Here is a 10,320-nt window from a genome sequence, read left to right on the forward strand (position 1 = left end):
TAAATCCTGGAATGAATCCTGGAATAAATCCTGGAATGGATCCTGGAATGAATCCTGGAATGGATCCTGGAATGGATCCCGGAATGAATCCCAAAATCCCACAAAGAATCCCGGAACGAATCCCAGAATCCCACAAAGAATCCCAGAAGGAATCCCGGAATGAATCCTGGAATAAATCCTGGAATGGATCCCGGAATGAATCCTGGAATAAATCCTGGAATAAATCCTGGAATGAATCCCGGAATAAATCCTGGAATGGATCCTGGAATGAATCCTGGAATAAATCCTGGAATGAATCCTGGAATAAATCCTGGAATGGATCCTGGAATGAATCCTGGAATAAATCCTGGAATAAATCCTGGAATGAATCCCGGAATAAATCCTGGAATGGATCCTGGAACGAATCCTGGAATGAATCCTGGAATAAATCCTGGAATGGATCCCGGAATGAATCCCAAAATCCCACAAAGAATCCCGGAACGAATCCCAGAATCCCACAAAGAATCCCGGAACGAATCCTGGAATGAATCCTGGAATAAATCCTGGAATGGATCCCGGAATGAATCCTGGAATAAATCCTGGAATGGATCCCGGAATGAATCCTGGAATAAATCCTGGAACGAATCCCGGAATAAATCCTGGAATAAATCCTGGAATGGATCCCGGAATGAATCCCAAAATCCCACAAAGAATCCCGGAACGAATCCCAGAATCCCAGAAGGAATCCTGGAACGAATCCCGGAATGAATCCTGGAATAAATCCTGGAATGGATCCCGGAATGAATCCTGGAATAAATCCTGGAACGAATCCCGGAATGAATCCTGGAATAAATCCTGGAATGGATCCCGGAATGAATCCTGGAATAAATCCTGGAACGAATCCCGGAATGAATCCTGGAATAAATCCCGGAATGGATCCTGGAATGAATCCCAAAATCCCAGAACGAATCCCAGAATCCTGGATCTGTGCACTCCTGGAATTCTGGATCCAAGGAGTCCCAGAATCCTGGATCCACGGGATCCCGGAATCCCCAAATCCCGGATCCGTGCAATCCCGGATTTCTGGATCCATGAAACCCAGGAATCCCGGAATCCTGGATCGACGGGATCCCGGAATCCCCAAATCCCGGATCTATGCAATCCTGGAATCCTGGATCCATGGAATCCCAGAATCCCCAAATCCTGGATCGACGGGATCTCGGAATCCCGGATCCATAGAATCCCGGAATCCTGGAATCCTGGATCGATGGAATCCCCAAATCCCGGATCCGTGCAGTCCTGGAATCCTGGATCCATGAAATCCCGGAATCCCAGAATGCTGGCTCCATGGATCTATGGAATCCTGGAATCCCAAAATCCTGGATCCGTGGAATCCCGAAGTCCCGGGTCCGTGGAATCCTGGATCCATGGAACCTTGGAATCATGGAATCCCGGAATCCTGGAATCCTGGATCCACGGAATCCTGGAATTAAGGAATTATGGATCCATGGGATCCTTGATTCACAGAATCGTGGATCCATGGGATCCTGGGATCCCGGGATCTTTGACTAATGGAATCCTGGAATTATGGATCCATGCAATCCTGGAATCCTGGATCCACAGAATCCTGGAATCCTGGAATCCTGGAATCCTGGAATCAAGGAATTACGGATCCATGGAATCCCAGAATCCTGGATCCATGGAATCCTGGAATCCTGGGATCTTGGACTCCTGGAATCCTGGAATTATGGATCCACGGAATCCTGGAATTCCGGAATCCTGGATCCACGGAATCCTGGAATTCCAGAATCCTGGATCCCTGCAATCCTGGGATTTTGAACTCACGGATCCGTGGAATCCTGGACTCACAGAATTATGGAATCCCGGAATTCCTTGGGCTGGGATCCATGGATTTCCAATCCCATCCCATTCCCAGCCCGCTCCGGCTTTTCCTTGGACAATCCCAGGGATTCGCTGGGAATTCCCAAATCCCAAATTCCTGCCCCGTTTTTCCCAGGGAATTCCCTCCATTCCCAGCCTGGGGTTGGATCCAGCCCCATCCCGAGGGAAGGAATTTTGGGAATTCCCTGGGAATTGGCGACTCCAGGAAGGGTCTCCCTATCCCAGAATTCCATAAAAATCCCTCGGGATGGATCCTGAGCCTCCCGGATCCTGGAATCCCGGAATTCCTTGGGATGGTATCCACGGATTCCCAATCCCACCCCATTCCCATCCCATTCCCAGCCCAATCCAGCTTTTCCTTGGACTCTCCCAGGGATTCTCTGGGAATTCCTTCCCAAAAAAAATCCCATTTCCCCCCTTTTTTCCCCTCCATCCATCCATTCCCTGAATCCCACGGAAAAATTCCCGCCTCCGGAGCGGATTTTTTTTTTCCCGGGAAAAGCCGGGGCCTGGAAAAAAATCTGGGATCCACCGGAGCTGTGGGAAGAGCTCCGGGAATTCCGGAATTCCGGGATGGGGAAGGGGGGGAAAAAATTTAGGGATCCTGGAGCCGGAGGGGGCCCCGGGGATTGGGAGGAATCCATGGAATCCATGGAATGCGAGGCCTCCGGGAATTCGGGATGCTGCGGCAGCTCCGTATCCATGGAAACGGCGGCGGGAAGAGTCGGGAAGGCGGGAAAGGATGGAGCGGAAATTCCCGGGATTCGGCGTTTTCCCATCAGGAAATTCCCAGGATTTGTTTTCCCATCTGGAAATTCCCGGGATTCGAAGTTTTCCCAAATTCCAGAAATTCCCAGGATTCAGAGGTTTCCCCTCCAGAAAATCCCGGGATTTGGAATTTTCCCACCCAGCAATTCCCAGGATTTGTTTTCTCATCTGGAAATTCCTGGGATTTGGAGTTTTCCCACCAGGAAATTCCCAGGATTCAAAGTTTTCCCAAAATCCGGAAATTCCTTGGATTTGGAGGCTTCCCAAATTCTGAAAATTCTCAGGATCTTGAGTTTTCCCATCAGGAAATTCCTGGGATTTGGAGTTTTCCAAGCCGGAAATTCCCAGCATTTGTTTTCCCATCTGGAAATTCCCGGGATTCAGAGGTTTCCCCTCCAGAATTTCCCGGGATTCGGAATTTTCCCATCAGGAAATTCCCAGGATTTGGAGTTTTCCCTTCCAGAAGTTCCTGGGATTTGGAGTTTTCCCAAACTCTGGAAATTCCCAGGATTCGGAGTTTTCCCAAATTCCAGACATTCCCAGGATTCAGAGTTTTCCCAAATTCTGGAAATTCCCGGGATTTGCAGTTTTCCCCTCCAGAAATTCCTGGGATTCAGAGTTTTCCTCACTGGAAATTCCTGGGATTTGGAGTTTTCCCACCAGGAAATTCCCAGGATTCAAAGTTTTCCCAAAATCCGGAAATTCCTTGGATTTGGAGGCTTCCCAAATTCTGGAAATTCCCGGGATTTGCAGTTTTCCCCTCCAGAAATTCCTGGGATTTGGAGTTTTCCCGAATTCCGGAGCCCGTCCCGTTTTCCATGGATCCATCGAGGCCGGAGGTGGGGGGAGGGGAGCGACATTCCCGCTTTCCCTCGGGAAAGATTCCGGGATCAAACCGACCCCTCCCCCACCTTTGGAATTCCCAGGATCCCAAACCAAATCCCAAATTTCCCTCCTGGGAGAAAGGAAAAATCCCCAAATTCCCAAAAAAAAAACCCCCCCCCCCGGATCCCGAGGCTGGGAATTCCCAGGAATTCCCATTCCCGCTTCCGAGGCCTCGCGGAGCCTCCGGATCCTTCGGGAATTTCCGGATTCGTTTCCTTTAATTAAAGATTTTTTTAATTAAGGCCCCGATTTTCCCGCCGGGAGCCTCCGGAACGTTCCCAAATTCCCGGCCCGGGTGGGGAAAAAAAATTCGGGAATGGGGCGGGAATTCATGGAATTTTGGAGCCAAATCCCGGTCCCCAGGGCGGCGTCCGGGGAATGTTGGGAATTCTGGGAATTCTGGGAATTCCGGGCTCCTCATTCCAAGGATTTGGAAGGGAAAAACCGGGAATGAAAAGGAGGATCCGGAGGGGAGGGTTTCCCACTCCGGAATTCCCGGAATTCCCGGAATTCCTGGAGGGATGGGGGGGTGTTTTATGGGATATTCGGGAATGGTTCCCGGCCGGGATTTCGATCCCTGCGGATCTGGGGGGAGCCGGATCCCGGCTGGGATTTATGGGAATGTTGGGAATGTTGGGAATGTTGGGAATGTTGGGATCCCAGGGCTTTTCCAGCCGGGACCATCCCGGGGTTTGGGAGGATTCTGGAGTGCCGGAGGTGCCTGCCTCAGTTTCCCTTTGGAATTCCGGTGGCTCCTTCCCGGTTCCCAGGGGCCCATTCCCAGTTCCCAGTTCCCATTCCCGACTATCCCAATCCCATTCCCTGTTTCCCTTGCCCCATCCCCAATTATCCCATCCCCAATTATCCCATTCCCGGTGATCCCATTCCCAGTTCCATTCCCGGCACCATTCCCAGTTCTTCCCAGCCATTCCCAACGCCATTCCCAGATTTTTCCCGCATTCCCAGCGCCATTCCCGGATTTTTCCCGGTGCCATTCCCGGATTTTTCCCAGCACTATTCCCTGTGCCATTCCCGGATTTTTCCTGCTATTCCCGGCGCCATTCCCGGATTTTTCTCGCTATTCCCGGCGCCATTCCCGGATTTTTCCCGCATTCCCGGGGCCATTCCCGGATTTTTCCCGGCGCCATTCCCGGATTTTTCCCGGCGCCATTCCCGGATTTTTCCCGGTGCCATTCCCGGGGCCATTCCCGGATTTTTCCCGGCACCATTCCCGGATTTTTCCCGCATTCCCGGGGCCATTCCCGGATTTTTCCCGGGGCCATTCCCGGATTTTTCCCGGATTTTTCCCGGCGCCATTCCCGGATTTTTCCCGCATTCCCGGGGCCATTCCCGGATTTTTCCCGGGGCCATTCCCGGATTTTTCCCGGATTTTTCCCGGCGCCATTCCGGGATTTTTCCCGCATTCCCGGGGCCATTCCCGGATTTTTCCCGCATTCCCGGCGCCATTCCCGGGGCGGGGCCGCTCTCCCTCGCTCCCGGTGCCGCCCCCGCCGGCCGCGCTCCCTCCCGCCATGTACGGTCAGTGCCGCTGGAAAAGCGGGAATTCCGCCGCATTCCCGGGAATGCCGGGCCCGCCGGGAACGCCGGGAATTCCGGGAATGCCGAGGGGGAAGCGGGAGCAGCGCCGGGAATGCGGCCCCTCCCCCACCCCCCGGGCCAAGGGCGGCCCCGCCCCGGTGCGCCCGGAGCATCCCCGGCCCGGCCCGCGGGAATCCCGAAATTCGGGGGGTGGGAGAGGGCTGGGAATGCCGGAATCCCGAAATCCCGAAATTCGGGGGGTGGGAGAGGGCTGGGAATGCCGGAATCCCGAAATCCCGAAATTCGGGGGGTGGGAGAGGGCTGGGAATGCCGGAATCCCGAAATCCCGAAATTCGGGGGGTGGGAGAGGGCTGGGAATGCCGGAATCCCGAAATCCCGAAATTCGGGGGGTGGGAGAGGGCTGGGAACGCCGGAATCCCGAAATCCCGAAATTCGGGGGGTGGGAGAGGGCTGGGAATGCCGGAATCCCGAAATTTCTGGGACAGGATTGGTTTGGGATCCTGAAATCCCGAATTTTATGGGGTGGGGAAGCGCTGGGATTCTGAAATCCCGAAATTCGGGGGGTGGGAAAGGTTTGGGATGCGGGAATCCCGAAATTCGGGGGGTGGGAAAGGCTTGGGAGCTGGGAATCCCAAATTTATGGGGTGGGAGAGGGCTGGGAATGCCGGAATCCCGAAATTTCTGGGACAGGATTGGTTTGGGATCCTGAAATCCCGAAATTCGGGGGGTGGGAAAGGGCTGGGAATCCTGGAATCCCAAAATTTCTGGGGTGGGAATCCCGGAATCCCAAAATTCGGGGGGTGGGGAAGGGCTGGGAATCCCGGAATCCCAAATTTATGGGGTGGGAAAGGTTTGGGAATCCCGGATTTATGGGACGGGAAAGGTTTGGGAATCCTGGAATTCTTCAGGCTGGGAAAGGTTTGGGATCCAGGAATCCCAAAATTTGGGATGAGAAATGTTTGGGATGTGGAAATCCCAGATTTGTGGGATGGGGTCGATTTGGGATCCTGAAATCCCAAATTTCTGGGATGGGAAAGGTTTGGGAATCCCGGAATTTGGGGAATGGGAAAGGTTTGGGATCCAGGAATCCAAAATTCCTGGGATGGGAAGGGTTTGGGATCCGGAAATCCCAAAATTCCTGGGATGGGAAGGGTTTGGGATCCGGAAATCCCAAAATTCCTGGGATGGGAAGGGTTTGGGGCGGCGCCGCTTTGATCCCATAAAAATTCCTGCACCTCCCTTCAATTCCCCCCCGTTTTTTATGGAATTTTGGGAATTTTTTGGATGGGATTTTGGGATTATTTGAGGATTTTAAAGAGTTTTTTTGGGATTTTGGTTTGGTTTTTTTTTTTTTTTTTTGTGGGATTTTGGGGTTTTTTGGGAACAGCCCCAAGGAAAATTCCTCAGGAATTTGGGGGAATTCTGTGGGATTTGGGTTTTTTTGGGAAACGGGAAAATTCCCAGGGAAAATCCCGGGATTTGGGGTTTCTTTTGAGGGATTTTGGGAATTTTTTGGGGGGGGATTTTGGGTTTTTTTTTGTGGGATTTTGGGTTTTTTGTGGGATTTTTTTCCTGGGATTTTGGGATTTTTTTTGTGGAGCAGGAAGTTTCCCGTGGAAAAATCCCAGGATTTGGGGTTTTTTTGTGGGATTTGGGATTGGTTTTATGGGATTTTGGGGTTCTTTTATGGGATTTGGGGTTTTTCTGCAGGATTTTGGGGTTATTTGGGGGGCAGGAAATTCCCCACGGAAAATCCCAGGATTTTGGGGCCGAATCCTGGGATTTTGGGACTGGATCTCAGGATGGGGCCATATCCCAGGATTTTGGGGCCAAATCCCAGGATTTTGGGACCAGGTCCCAGGATTTTGGGGCGGGATCCCGGAATTTTGGGGCCGGATCCCTGGATTTTGGGGCCAAATCCCGGGATTTGGGGCCAGATCCCTGGATTTTGGGGCCAGATCCCGGGATTTTGGGGCCGGATCCCTGGATTTTGGGGCTGGATCCCTGGATTTTGGGGCCAGATCCCTGGATTTTGGGGCCAGATCCTGGGATTTTGGGGCCAAATCCCAGGATTTTGGGACCAGGTCCCAGGATTTTGGGACTGGATCTCAGGATGGGGTCAGATCCCGGGATTTTGGGGCCGGATCCCGGAATTTTGGGGCCGGATCCCTGGATTTTGGGGCCGAATCCCAGGATTTTGGGGCCGTTTCCCGGGATTTGGGGCCGTTTCCCGGGGTTTTGGGGCCGTGGCTAAGGAGGAGCAGCCGGAGCAGCAGCAGCAGCTGGCGCCTGCCCCGCCCCCCCTTTCCCGGGATTAAGGGGATTTGGGGATTTTGGGAATCCCCGGCGGCCTCTCCAATCCGGCTGATCCCGAACGTCCTTCCCGGCCCTTCGGAGCGGGAGCGGCGCCGCCGGACCGGGATCCCCAGCCCATCCCAAAATCCCGTCCCAAAATCATCCCGAACCCCAAACCCCGGATCCCGAATCCCAAATCCCAAATCCTGAATCCCAAATCCTGAATCCCAAATCCCGAACCCTGAATCCTGAACCCCAGATTCCAAATCCTGAACCCCAAATCCCAGATCCCGAATCTCAAATCCCAAATCCTGAATCCCAAATCCCCAATCCCAAATCTCAAACCCTGAATTCCAAACCCCAAATCCCAAATCCCGGATCCTGAATCCCATCCCAATCCCAGATTCCAAACCCCAAATTCCAGCTCCTGGATCCCAAATCTCAAATCCCAAATTCCAAACCCCAAATCCTAAATCCCAAATCCCCAAATCCCAGATCCCAATTCCCAAACCCCAAATCCCAAATTCCCAGTCCCAGAATCCAAATTCCCAAACCCCAAATCCCAAACTCCAAACCCCAAATAATCCCAAATCCCAAATCCCAAACTCCAAACGCCAAATCCCAAACCCCGAATCCCAAATCCCAAATCCCGATCCCAAATCCCGAACTCCAAACCCCAAATTCCAAATCCCGAATCCCAAATCCCAACCCCAAGCTCCAAACCTCAAATCCCAGATCCCAAATTCCCAATCCCAGAACCCAAAAAAATTCCCAATCCCATTTTCCAACCCCCAATTCCACCTTCCAAATCCCCAAAAATCCCCAAAAATCCCAAAATCCCAAAATCCCCAAATCCCCAAAATCCCCAAAATCCCAAAAATCCCAAATCCCAAAATCCCAAATCCTGGGGCTGTTCCCGGCTCATCCCGGGCTGAATTCCCGAAACCTGGGTGAGTTTTTTCCTGATGGAATTTTGGGGAGATTTGAGGAATTTTGGGGGGATTTTGGGGAATTTTGGGGGGATTTTGGGGAATTTTGGGGGGATTTTGGGGAATTTTGGGGGGATTTTGGGGGGATTTTTGGGGAATTCCGGGAAAGAGGAGCCGGGGGGAGGGATTTTGGGAATAGGAATTTTTCCATGGATTTAGGGAGTTGAGGGGGGACTCGGATCCCGCTTTTCCTGAATTTCCGGAATTCCCGGAATCCCGGGATTATCCCGGGGCTGCGCACCCCAATTCCCAAATTTTCCCACATTTTTTTTTTTTCAGGGAATTTCCCCTCATTTGGGGGAATTTTCAGGGAATTTTCGGGGAATTTTCGTGGAATTTTCACCCCTAAATCCAAGGAATTCGCAACATTCGGGATCCCCCCATTTTCCCTCTGGAATTCCATGGAAAACATCCCCAAAGCCCCGGATCCCAGGGATCCCACCCATCCCACTTTTCCCCTGGAATTTTGGGATCCAGCCTGTGGGAATTCCGCTCCCAAATTCTCGGTCTTTCCAGGGGTTTTCCCATTTTTTTCCCAGTTTTTCCAGGTTTTTTCCTATTTTTTTCCAGGTTTTTTTTTTCAGTTTTCCCCATTTTTTCCAGGTTTTTCCCATTTTTTCCCGGTTTTTCCTGGTTTTTCCAGGTTTTTTCTCAGTTTCTCCCGGTTTTCCCCATTTTTTTCCCGATTATCCATGTTTTTTCCCAGTTTTTCCTGGTCTTTCCCTGATTTTCCCTATTTTTTCCCCAGGTTTCTCCTGGTGTTCCCAGGGGGTTTTTTTTTCCAATTTTCCCTCTTTTTTTTCCCAGTTTTTTCCCCTGTTTTTCCCATTTTTTCCCTTTTTTTTTTTCCCATTTTTTTCCCCATTTTTTCCTGGTTTTCCCAGATTTTTTTTCCGATTTTCCCTGTTTTTCCCCATTTTTATCCCGGTTTTTTCCCATTTTTTCCCGGTTTTCCCAGATTTTTTTCCGATTTTCTCTGGTTTTCCCCATTTTTTCCCCATTTTTCCCCATTTTTCCCATTTTTTTTTCCCGGGTTTTCCCACTTTTTTTTCCGATTTTCTCTGGTTTTCCCCATTTTTCCCCATTTTTCCCCAATTTTCCCTGTTTTTCCCCCTTTTCCCTATTTTTATCCCAGTTTTTCCCTGTTTTTTTCCCATTTCCCCTCGTTTTTATCCCAGTTTTTTCCCAGTTTTTTCCGATTTTCTCCGTTTTTCCCTTCCCCATTTTCCCCCATTTTCCCCCATTTTTTTCCCGTTTTTTTTTTCCCGTTTTTTCCCGTTTTTTTTCCCGGTTTTTCCCGGGTTTTTTTTCCAATTTTCTCAGTTTTTTCCCCATTTTTCCCCATTTTTCCCCATTTATCCTATTTTTTCCCGCTTTTTCCCGTTTTTTCCCTGGGTTTTCCCAGGTTTTTTTCCGATTTTCTCTTTTTCCCCCCATTTTTCCCATTTCTTCCCGGTTTTCCCCGGGGTTTTTCCCAGTTTTTTTCCCCATTTTTTTCCCATTTTTCCCCATTTTTCCCATTTTTTCCCGGTTTTTTCCCGGTTTTTTCCCGGTTTTTTTCCCGTTTTTCCCCGTTTTTTCCCTGTTTTTCCCCATTTTCCCCCATTCTTCCCCATTTTTTCCCATTTTTCCCATTTTTTCCCATTTTTTCCCATTTTTTTCCCCGGTTTTTTTCCCCGGGGTTTTTCCCAGTTTTTTTTTTTCCCCATTTTTTTCCCATTTTTCCCCATTTTTCCCATTTTTTCCCGTTTTTTCCCCGTTTTTTTCCCGTTTTTCCCGTTTTTTCCCCCTTTTTTTCCCGTTTTTCCCGTTTTTTCCCCGTTTTCCCCCATTCTTCCCCATTTTTTCCCATTTTTCCCATTTTTTCCCATTTTTTCCCATTTTTTCCCGGTTTTTTCCTGGTTTTTCCCAGTTTTTTCCCCATTTTTTTCCCATTCTTCCC

This window comes from Pseudopodoces humilis, chromosome 3 (genome assembly GCF_049639895.1).
Source record: "Pseudopodoces humilis isolate 2021_Gansu_Grassland_sample_001 chromosome 3, ASM4963989v1, whole genome shotgun sequence".
NCBI lineage: Eukaryota > Metazoa > Chordata > Aves > Passeriformes > Paridae > Pseudopodoces > Pseudopodoces humilis.